The sequence below is a fragment of the Megascapheus bottae genome, chromosome 1 (assembly GCF_031878675.1).
Source record: "Megascapheus bottae isolate mThoBot1 chromosome 1, mThoBot2.hap1, whole genome shotgun sequence".
Lineage (NCBI taxonomy): Eukaryota > Metazoa > Chordata > Mammalia > Rodentia > Geomyidae > Megascapheus > Megascapheus bottae.
Window position 1 is genome coordinate 81,695,443 of NC_143509.1, and position 9,230 is coordinate 81,704,672.

Consider the following 9,230-nt stretch of genomic DNA (forward strand, 5'->3'; position numbering starts at 1 on the left):
GGGTTCTCAGCCCTTGACAGTGGTGGCAAATGTTACAGTTCTTCAGCTTCAGAAATCACATTCTTAAACCTGAACAGTAAAAGCTAATGTTCCCTACCAGGGAACCATGGTAGGTTTCTCTCAATTCTCAATCTCAGCTCTGTACTTCCTCCCATCTTCTCTTAAACTTTGGCATTTCTGCTCCTCTTCATGTGTTCCCTGTCTGCTGTAATCACTCCTGCCATACAGCTGCCTCAGACACAGGAGCTGAATTTGTTTCTACTAAAGCCACCACGGTCACTATTTTTACCCTGAGAGCCTTGGTGGCTGACACACTCATTTCTGCTGACATTTCTGCCAGTGTCACTAATACTTCCTTCATGTTCCCAGCTCAGTTTTTGTCTAGTGGTAAGAGTGCTTGTCTAGCATGCATGAAGACCTGGATTCAATTCTCAGTAACACATACACAGAAAAAGATGGAAGTGGTGTTGTGGCTCAAGCGGTAGAGCTTTAACCTTGAGAAAACCCAAGGACAGTGCTCAGGTCCTGAGTTAAACCTGCAGGACTGGCAAAATAAAAAAGAAAAAATATTTTATTCTAGTGGTGATAACATCATAGGTAATACCTTAATTTCTAAGACAAAAGTGACAAAATATTATGTAACAAAATAATCTGTTACTTCTCATTTACTTTGTTTTCAAAAACAAGCCATCATTTTTAAAAAAATTAAATAAGTTCCATTCATTTTGACCATCTTTTACTTTAACCTAGCTGCTACAAAGAACTTAATCCCATCAGTGTTTTAGCTTGACATAGGCACTATACACTGAAGGTAGGGAGAGGAATTTTACTTCCCATTTATTATTTTTAGAGACCAATATTTCTGTCAAGTGCCCTAACTTCCACAGTGCCAAGCAGTACAGAGAAACATACATCAGTGCCAGAGGCAGGAATATGGCCCACGAATACTAACCAGATTTGTTTTGTTTGATTTGTATGTATGTGAATGTTGTTTTATTTTAGTTACATAATAATGTTACCTAATTAAGGCAATCTTTTTAACAACAAAATATTATTTATTTAAAAATCACTCTTGCTATCATTATGTGAAATTAATAGGTTTTATCATTGATAGAAATGGGTCTTATGAAAGACAGTTAAAACATACAATGGCACTTTTAAATCTCTATTTTTGTCACAATAAGTAAGTCAGAATGCAAGTTGCCAGTTACAAACATTCTAAAAAATAACCATTAGAAAATAAAGTTTAGAGATAATTCTTTTTGACACACACAACAAAAAGATTAAAGAAAATCTATGTGAATTAATGCACCTTCTATCTGGCAAATATCATGTAACCCTTTTATTAATTGCAATTAAAAAAATCTTGGCAAAAGAAAAAAAAAGATTAAAGAAAATCTATAGTGTTGACAATAATTAAATATAGCTCTATAAAACAAGCATAATTCAACATAAAAATTATAATGGCATAGTGAAATATGATGGGGTAAGATACAATGTGAATTTGCTAAATAATGAATTGAAACAATTAATTTATAACTGTAATAATATTTTTTCCAAGTTACATCAGCAAAATTGAGGTATTTATTACTGTTTTTATCTTAATAAAAGTTCTTAACAGTTCTCAGTATAATAGTTTATTATGAAATCAATGTTACAGAACAAGCATGTTTTAATTAAATAAAAATATAATAAAATTAATAAAATTAAAATAAAGAACATTTCTAGAAATTTGAAAAAAAAACACTTGTTTAAAATAAAGAAAAAGTAACTCACAACATGGAAGAAAATCCTTGACCATCTTATGTTTCTTAAAAGCCTATCAACTAAAATACATATAGACATTTTTAACTCCTATGAAATACCCATATATACCCAAAATGAATAATTGGGTAAACATTTCTCTTAGTTTTATCTAGCCATTATTTAAAAGGAAAATGCAATTTAAAGCCATCATTATACATAACTTCACATCCAAAATAAGAGATTAAGGGGTATAGATGAGAACTGGTATACTCAGTTTCGATTTTAATGAAGAATTACATAGTGTTTTTTTCAAAACAGGTGATATAAAACCATGGACATAGGAAAGAAAATCTCTCTGAAGTTACAATGTAGACAGGCAAAACTGAATCATCCTGAGATATGCAAAATACATTAATGTGGAGAATACCACAACTCTGTTTTCCAGGTCTATATGAGTAGATCAGGAAAGGAGCTGATCAGCAGTACCTTTCTTCCATCCTAGGTTTTAAAAACTGCACAGCAGTGTAGCATGGCTTAAAACCTGTCTTGAACTTTGGCTTAAAGCTCATGAAAGGTTTATCAATGTGAAAAGTAGCACTAAGCAGAAAATCAAAGAGACTTGCAAACCAACTGAGTAGACTCTGATACAGATACATCAGTATCCGCCATAACCCCACTCAAGAAATATGCAACTCATAGTGTAAGCTTTAGTATTTTTCTAGTGCTGTTCTGCTACTTATGGTCTGGGAACTAATATGGTGATGCTCTTACCCACAGTTCTGGCTTAGGCATTGGGGCTTCTTTTCACATAAGGATTACTCCTACATGTTAGTATTTATGAATATGGCATTCGAGCTTTCTGTGTCCTAAGGAAATACAGAAGGAGGTATTTTCCTAAAATTCCTAATGATTTTAACTTTTACTTTGTATATAGAAAGACAGACACACAGACACACAGATAGAGAGAGAGAGAGAGAGAGAGAGAGAGAGAGAGAGAGAGAGAGAGAGAGAGAGAGAGAGAGAGAGAGAGAGAGAGAGAGATCCATGCATAGCTTCTATATCCAAATACTATGATTGTTATGTCAGTAGTGGTGGTACTTGTTTAGGGTGACCATAGTTGAAATACTTTTCACACAGTGGTGAAAGTAGGCCCAGTGAAATTAGTAAAAAAAACAAAAATGTCTTGAGGATGGATAAGCAGGGATAAGTTCCATTAAATGGATATGGGAATTTGCCCAAGGTACTTTCTATGTAGCTACTGAATTACTTTCCTTGTACAATGAATACATTTCTAACAAACAAAATAATCTCTAAGAATAAAAAAATGGTAACCTGTATTTTAAATCTTGATCCCCAAAATGAGCATTTTTATAAAATGGTGGTACAAGCTGTAATAGATATATTATAGGAAGAATCTACAAGGAGATGCCTTATGAGAAGTTTTTTGGTTATTGATGATATGCTTTGGTGGTGAATAGTGAACCTGTAGTTTTTGTTTTTATTTTTGTTTTGTTTTTACTTTCTGTCTTTCTTTACCTCCTGGCCACGGTGAAATTGATTTTTTGTTCCCTTTATGACTTTCTGTTACCTACACCAGAGGCTCAAAGCAATGGCAGACAACTGGAACAGCCAGAATTATTCATTAAAAAATTGTCCTTAAAAGTAAAAAGAACAAAATATCATTCAAAAGCATGTTTGAAGAAAAAATGAGCACAATGACCAAGCAGAAGAATGAACATTAGTTCATAAGTGCAATTCATATTGATCATTTTCATCCCTTTGATTGTTCTGCATTTACCCCAACCACCCTTAAGTAAGAGGAAGGAAGAAAGAAGGACGGAGGGAAGTGAGAGAGGAAAGAAAGAAAGGAAGAAGGAAGGAAGAAAGGAAGGTAGGAAAGAAGGAAGGAAAGAAACAAGGAAGGAAGGAAAAGAACAGAAGAAAGGAAGAAAAAAACAAAGGAACAAAGAAGAGGATTCTTTCCAATGAAATGAAACAATGTGGTGAATCCAGGTTATAGAAATTACAGATTACAGGTGGACATTGCTAGGAGGATAAGAAAAAGAAATGAAATTTGACCATACCAGTATCATCAGAATTATCTCCTCTAGAGCCATCTGCTGCTGTTCAGAGGTACATCAAAATATTCATCGGGGGGGGGGGGGGGGGGAAATGGGTACCAAGACATGTGAAAGGGTATCAATGTATGTGAATTAATGCACCTTCTATCTGGCAAATATCATGTAACCCTTTTACTAATTACAATAAAAAATTAAAAAAAAATATTCATCAGAGCCTTAAAGCAATAAGTCTTTCCTCATTGAACCAGTGGCTATAATAGAATCTGCTGATATGTCCAGACTCCTTACAGACTTAAATGTGCATGAGGTTTTGCAGCTATTAACATAAGTCACTATTACCATTTCCCAATTTCCTTTAATTCTCAGTATAAATCACAAAATAGAGTAGTTGTAAAGAAATCACCTCCAATGCGGATAAATGCATGCGATTGTGAGTGGGCTGTTGTATTTCAACTCCAGTTATACTCATTATATATCATATTCTTATAATAATAGATATTCAAAATTTTTATTATTAAAATGTATTTTATTGGGAAGAATGGGTAAGATTATTGAAAGAACTGGTATTGATCAAAATACATTTTTTTAATTTAATTCTTTCTAAAATGTAAAGTTTTGTACAGCTATTTATAGATAATAAAATATTTTTAAAAGAAAGTAAATATGGATTCAACCCGTTTTGGTGAAGAAGAAAATTCAAATAGTATCTTAGAAATATAAATAAATATATTATGGTAATTTTTGTAAAAAATTTATAAGAGATTTATAAAATCTAGCTTTAAAATCTACTAGTAAAACTGGGCAAGGTGGATCATTTCTATAATCCTACCTACTCAAGAGGCTGAGATCTGAGATTCAAGGTTCAAATCCAGCCAGGGCACAAAGGACCTGAGACTTTTATCTCCAATGAACCACTAGAAAACAGTAGTGGGCCTTGGCTCAAGGGTGGTGTGGTAGCCTTGAGCTGAAGAGCTCAGAGATAATACCCAGGCCCAGGGACAGCTCCCATTTCAAGTTCCAGCCACATGACCCAAGTCTATTCGTAAGTGATGTGAATAAAATATGAAAGTATTACTAGGATTAACATTCATTTGTTTTGGCTGGGAGAAACTTTTGAAGCATGTTTTTAGGTTTCCTTTTTCTATAATAGTATGAGTCTACTTTTTCTTTCTTTTTTCTTTCTTTTTTTTTTTTGGTTATTTGAGTGTTTTATTTGGGTGGCCCTGAAGTTTAAACACAAGTCATGTACTTTTCTAGTCAAATGCTATACCATTTGAGTCATGCCCTCAACTTGATAATTGTTTTTAAAGCTAATCTTATATTTTTATTCATCATCTCCCTCATTATGCTCTCTGCCTAGCTGGGATAATATGTGCAGACAATCTTGTGTAGCTAGGTAATTGAGTGAAGTCGTTAATTGAGATGAAGTCTTAATTTTACATGGACTGACCTCAAACCACAAACATTGAGGTATTTATCTCCTAACTACTATCATAGGCATGAGACATTGAGACTTATTATTTTAATACACAGAAGCATATATAAAGAGAAATCAGGCTGACAATACTTTAAGAGTTGGTACAGATTTATTTCTGAAGTTTCAAAACTTAATTCCAGGGGTTGGGAGTTTGGCTTAGTGGTAGAGTGCTTGACTAACATGCAGAAAGACTCAGGTTAGATTGCTCAGTACCACATACATAGAAAAAAGCCAGGAGTGGTGCTTGTGGCTCAAGTAATAGAGCTCTAGCCTTGAGAAGTCCAAGGACAGTGTTCAGGCCATGAGCCCAAATCCAGGACTGGCAAAAAAATAATAATAATAATAATTCCAGAATTAAGCAATTTTACTACAGTCCTAAGTTTTATTTTTATCAAGTAAATTTCAGTTTACATGAATCCCATTACTTTCCTAAGATGAATTATAAAATCTTGAATTTTATAAGACAAATTGATTGTGAAAAAATTGAATGAGAGGAAAATATGTTCCAGAGAAAGTGATATAACAAAGATAGAGACAAAAGAAAATTCAAAATTTTAAAATAAAAATCATGAAGAGTTCAGGCTAAAAAATGACACACACATGCCCATGCACATATGCAATATGCAAACATACATAAATGTATTGGGTTTCACTATAAACTCTATAGTTGTGGCTAAAACGAGACATAGTCATAAAAACTGGAACAACAGCCATGTGCCCGAGCCAGCTGGCAGCGAATGGGGATTCCTGATTTAGAGGGTGAGGATTTGGAAAAAAAAGAAGACAAGACAAAGATGGGGTTGGGAGGACTACAGCCCAAGTCAGCAGCCCAAGAAGGCTGAGAGCTTAAGACTGTGGCCCAGTTTATTTCAAGTTCCAATCTTAAATACTTTTCTTAAAACCAGGAAACTGCCAGCAGTTACATTCCTACAAAACAGCAAGCAAGTCTTAGATAAGTTAACTGAGAAGTGATTGACATAGCCCAATGTCATCATGATAACAACTTACTTCCTTGTGTACTCAGTTGTGCAGGTCCAAGGTCACTCTGACCTCAGACTCAATCCCCAGCAGCCTTGTAGGTAATAATTTGTGGAAATAGTTATAATATTAAAGCTTTAGACTTGCCTACACTTGAAAGCACTTGTATCTTACCAGCTAAAAGCCAAAGAAAACCCCCAAAAACCTTAGACACACAAACATGTCTGCCATTTGCCAATGACAAAAATATTGCTCAAATTAGTCATTAGCTAGATTTTCCATTTGCTCAGAATATTACCAAGATGAACATCTATAAAATCCTATAATCTTTATGAGAAGTTGGAGCCCTCATTCCCACTAAGTTACAATGAAACTGAATTAATGAAGACCACAAAGATAAATGAAGAATGTAAATCACCTCCATGTGACTCTATAGGGAGCAGTAAGGACAGCAGCGTTGAAACAATCGCCTAAGAGTAGAAGAGGTAAAGGGGAAAAAAAAGAAAGTTAACTTGTTTTAAAAAATGAAGAAACACTACGAAAACATACAGGATAATATGATACGGTCTTGAATTCCACTCCAGGTTCCTGGTGGGAGGAGATGGGAAGCTGGAATATCAACTATGAAGGAAGCCTGAGATTCCTAGAGACAGCAGACTGGTATTTGTAGCTATAATGGACATTTCAAGCCTTAAACCACTGTAGATTTGGTTCTAACTCTAACTCAAACTAACAGTGTAGAAAATTAACTCTGTTGCTTCTCATAAGTCAGACTACTAAAGTCAGTCAGTCTTGAGTTGGAGGCCTATTGTTTGAGACTGAGTTTCTCAGGGTCCCTGAAAACAAGAAAGAAAATCTTAATAGTTAAGGATCCTAGGTATATAAGGCATGAAGAAGAATGAGCACTATGAGATTTCAGACTCAACCAATCCCCAACAAATGGCTTGGAATCCAGATGTGTCACACACTTTTCTCATCTACCCACAATTATTAAGACAAAAATTCTATGAACTTTAAATCTGTGTTTTTCATTTGTGAGATGTGTGTATACCAAATACCAAAATGTGTACTGTATTTGACAAATACCAAAAGACAGAGAAGCTGGAATTTACTGCTATGAACAATACCCCTCTTTCTTAAACATAGAGGCACTCCTACCTGTCTAACTACATTGGTACATTTTTTATCTTTTGATAGTTAATCTATTATGTTCCAATGAAAGTTGTTCTCTGCAGCAGAAACACATCTAAATGTGATTTTTGTCAGTCATATCAAGAAATGTTTATCATATATTAATTGTTGTATTTTCTGAGTTTATCCTCTAGTATATTAAATACTTAATATTATATAAACTTAACCAATGTTGCCATAGCCAATTCAAATACTATAGCAAATAAATACTATAGCCAATTGAAAATACTGAAGAGGAGTTTATATGGATAAAAGTCATGTTCTGTGATCATATAAAAATATTGAGCCTTTGTGATCATCTCCTGAGAATATCCTCCTTTGGTCTCACTGTGTGATGTTTAGGGTATTGTACAATTTATAATGTCCAAGTATAAGTTTTGTGTTTACTTGTAGATTTATAGGGACATTCTAATTCTTATAAATGAGGAAAACCATGCAACCTAACTTTGTTTGGGTCTGGCTTACTTCACAATATATTTTCCCTAAACATTTGCAAGTCTTTCAAATCAGTTAATTACACATGATCATATAAAATGTTTTTATCAAAATGAATTCCAAGAAATGGAAGCAAACTTTTTTTTCTTTTGCATTTTGTGGTTTTTGTTTTGTCCTTCTGCTTTCTACATCCTCCCTTTTGTGACTATTTTTCATTTTAGTACTTTCTTTTATTTAAGTTTTTCTTTTGGGGGGATGGCATGGGAGTCACAGAATTATTGGGCCAAACGTTGAGTTCATTCATCAGTGATTCTCACAAGAAACTATGTTGAAAATGAAATAACAATTTTGGGGGAAGAGAGTCTGTAAGGAAAAAAGTTGCAAGAAAGAGGGAAGAGTTGACATTGTTCAAAAAGCAATGCATTTACTACCTAACCAATGTAACTATACAACGGTACCTCAAATAAAATAAAACTAATCAGTACTAAATAAAACATAAAATAAAACTAAATAAAATATTAAAATAAAACTAAGAAAATGGAGTAAAATATTGGAGAAAAAGGAGATAGTGGTCCTTGAAAAGTATAACATGTGAAGAAAAATGACTTTAATGATGATAGTCGATAATAGTAGTAACTAGTTTTACCTATGAGTTACCCTGAGTCATATTAATTGAATTATCATTTTATTCATATTAATATTGCAGTTGCCATTTAAATCTAAATGACAGTAATATCATGTCATATTAATTTATCAAGGCTATTATAGGTTTCAATGTCTTACATTATTTACTATAAATATATATGCCTACATATGTTTTATAAGAAATGCAGAAGTAGCAAATTTTTATTTTTGACTTTTCAAGCTTGGAATGATTAGCATGAAATTTGTTGTGCTAAATAGCCTGAGAAAAGGCGAGCATGAAATTGACTTGACATGTTAATATCATATTTTACAGTGAGTCACATTATAATTAAATAGGATTTTTTTGGATTTTTATTGTAACTACACATGGTGCCTTTGCCTCTTGTTTAGAGAAATACTGTTTCTCTAAACAATTAAAGGGAGTTGTTGTCACTTCAAAAAGAAAGATCTGTTTGTCTGAAAGTGGTGCAGTTTCAGACATACATGCATGTCTACGTTTGTTGAAATATTCAGTGCCTGAATATTTACAGTATATATTTCAGGACACAGAGAGAGAATAAACAGAAAATAAATCTGTGACTTTGAACTGCATTGTAAAATTTTAAATGCTAAACACTTTTATTCTTGATGAATAAAAGTTACAACCTACATAAAATCCTGAATTATAAGGATAATCT